Here is a 3,602-nt window from a genome sequence, read left to right as displayed (position 1 = left end):
TCATGTGTGAGGTTTTTATTTCAACTTTGCTCTCTGTCTTTTACAGTGTGTATGCTATGCTGCAACTGTGTTATTGTATCAGAAGCACAGTAACTTATTTGAGGCAGGGGAATAAAGACTCGTTCTTATGAATTAGTTTTTTTATCACAAGAGGATTGCACCTTAAACCAAGGCAAGGATTAGTTTGAAAATACTCCCAGAGGAGTTGTAGTCTCTCCTTATTGATGACTCTCTTCCACTGATTTGCTGATGGGGTGCTAGTCATGCTTAGTTTGGGACCCTTTGACTCTAGCCCGCAATACCCAATGTTAGCAAAGGGTTGAATTAGTATAATTCTTAGGGAAAATAATTAGTGCTTTGTATCAAGAGCCTTAAAAAACAGTCATAATGTTTGACTCAGCCCACTTCTGAGAGTCTAGTCAAAGAAAATGGTCCAAAATGTGGCAAAGATGTGTTTGAGGATGTTTCTGCTGCAAGTAACAGAGTATATATCTAAAACTAGTCTAGCCAAATTAGAGTTTCACATAAGAAGTCTGGAGGTGGACAGTTGCTGGCCTGAGGTCAGCTACTCAATGATGCCTTCAGGATCTTGGGCTCTGTTTCTGCTTTGTCATTTTTAGTGTGGATTTGAATACTGACTGGCAGCTTTATGACCTCAGGCAAGTTACTCAACATTTCTGTGTGGAGGTCTCCTGTCTGTAAAATGGACGTGATAGTCCACCTTCACAGACATTTCTTGTAAGTTTAAGGCAACAAGAAGGGCATTGCCACATCCATCCCTTTTACTAGGAAAGCAAAAAGCTTTTGCAGGATCCCTGTAACAGCCTTCCTTTAGGTCTCATTAGCCAAAACTGGGTTATGGCCACGCTATCAAAACTGGAAGCCAAGAAAGCAGGAAGTAAGATTGTTGACCACTCAGCTTAAATGGACTGTAATATTCCCAACAGAACGGGGCTTCTGTTAGCAGAGTAGAGAGGGAAATAGATTTTGGTTAGGCAGTGTCTACCACCAACTAACTGTAGGGAAGTACTCGTTGCAGCATAATTTATAGTGGCAAAAATGGGTGTGAGAAAATATCTCAAAATATGGGAATAGTTAAGCAACCTGAGTTAGAATAGTCAACTATTAATCACCTTGATAAAAAGTTGGTTTAAAGATAATGTATAAACACTATAGCAATGTGGAAAATGTGCCATTATTTTCAAAAGCAAAATGTAACGTGTTTTAGGACAAATATTTTTCGTATGTTTGATGAAATTGGAATGTGTCTTAAAATTTTTCCAGCCAAATGACTATCTTTACACAGTTGCACGTTCATGCACGTTCATGAACTTGGTCTGAAAATCTTAAGTTGACATCTGCTAAGAACAAGCAAGAACCAGTATCAAAACTTGCAGAAGTCAGAATGGCCATCATTAAAAAATCAAATGATAAATGCTGGAGAAGGTGTGGAGAACAGGGAACCCTCCTACACTGTTGGTGGGAATGTAGTTTGGTGCAGCCATTATGGAAACAGTATAGAGATTCCTCAGAAATCTAAAAATAGGCTTACCATGTGATCCAGCAATCCCACTCCTGGGCATATATCTGGAGGGAACCTTAATTCAAAAAGACACATGCACCCCAATGTTCACAGCACTGTTTACAATAGCCAAGACATGGAAGCAACCTAAATGTCCATCAACAGCTGACTGGATAAAGACGTTGTGGTATATTTATACAATGGAATTCTACCCAGCCATAAAAAAAAATAAAATAATGCCATTTGCAGCAACATGGATGGACCTGGAGATCGTCATTCTAAGTGAAGTAAGCCAGAAAGAGAAAGAAATATACCTTGTGATATCACTTCCATGTGGAATCTTAAAAAAGGACATAAATGAACTTATTTCCAAAACAGAAACAGACTCACAGACATAGAAAACAAACATGGTTACTGGAGGGGAAAAGGGTGGAAAGGGATAAATTGGGAGTTCAAGATTTGCAGATACTAAGTATTATATATAAAATAAACAAGTCTCTTCTGAATAGCACAGGGAACTATATTCACTATCTTACAGTAACCTATAATAAAGAATATGAAAATGAATATATGTATGTATATATATGGCTGAACTATTATGCTGTACACAAGAAATTGACACAGCATTGTAAACTGAGTACACTTCAATAAAAAATTTTTTTGAATTAAAAAAAAACTTGCAAAACAGTCAATACCTAGTAAAAAAAAATTCCAGAAAACAGTGGAACATTTTTCTAAAATTTTTAACTTTTTATTGGTGTATATATATACATAAAGAAAAGCACAAATATCATTTAGTGTACTTAAGCTCAATGAATTTTTACAAGTTGAATACATCCCTCGTTATCAGCACCCAGATCAAGAAACAGAACATTACCAACACCTGGTAAGCCCCCTTTCTGAGTAGAGAACTCAAGAAATGCTGCATCACCAAGGTTCTTCAATCACACCAGTTTTCCATGTGTGGAAAAACCTGGGCATCTAGGATGCCAAGTCACACAAAGATTCACAAGAATCTGATTCTGAATGTAAAGAAGCTTATGCAATATTTTAACCAATTTGTTTCACTTTTTAAAATATGTACAAGAGGAGGTATGTGATTTTTAAATACCTGTGACAAAAGACTTAGCAATACATAGACATTTTTAAATTCTAATAAGAAAGCATTGTGTTGTAATTTAAATGTCAGCAAGCGTCTCTTTAAGATACATAAAATAATAGTGCTTCTTACAACTTAAATTTTATAAATATAATATGCATATGAAAATAGTGTGGTGAGAATATAGCTGATTGGGTTTTCTTTTTCCTCTACATAATAAACATGTTTTAGGGTTTGCCAATGAAACAGAACCAATCGGAGGTATAGGTAGGTAGGTAGGTAGACAGACTAGATAGATAGGTAGATAGATAGGTAGATAGATAGATAGATAGATAGATAATATCTATATAGGGAGATTTATGACAGGGATTGACTCAGGAGATTATGGAGGCCAAGAAGACCCATGATCTGCTGTCCTCAAGCTGGAGAACCAGAAAAGCCAGTGGTGTGATTCAATCCAAATCTGAAGACCTTTGAATCAAGAATGCCAATGGTCTAGTTTTTTTTTTAATATAAAATACTGCTAGTCCCATTCTTATTAGCAAGATCCAATTTTAGTGTACCTACTACTTCTGTAATTTAAATATTAACATCAGATCCAGGGGTGCTTTAAAAGGGAATTTGGCCAAAGGGTAAAGGAAAGTTAAAGATGACATAGGAACTTAACTCTGGAAAATGTTACAGAAGGGGAAATATAAAAGAATTACACAGAAACTAAAGAATAAATTATGATATTTCACAACTTCTTGTTTTAAGGATACTTAAATCTTTCTCTTTTTAAAAATTTTAGAAACATTTTACTATTTTAATTGTGATTTTTAGAAACATCAAAAAATGAAACATATACATTTCCTAGATTTGTTGAGTGTTAGTTTTTACCATATTCTTTTTTATTTTAAAGAAATAGAACATTAAGATTGCAACTTAAGCCCTACCCAGCCATTTCCTCCTTTTTCTCAGGGATAACCACGGTCTTGAAGT

This window comes from Camelus bactrianus, chromosome 2 (assembly GCF_048773025.1).
Source record: "Camelus bactrianus isolate YW-2024 breed Bactrian camel chromosome 2, ASM4877302v1, whole genome shotgun sequence".
Taxonomy (NCBI): domain Eukaryota; kingdom Metazoa; phylum Chordata; class Mammalia; order Artiodactyla; family Camelidae; genus Camelus; species Camelus bactrianus.
Note: the sequence above shows the minus strand (reverse complement) of the source record.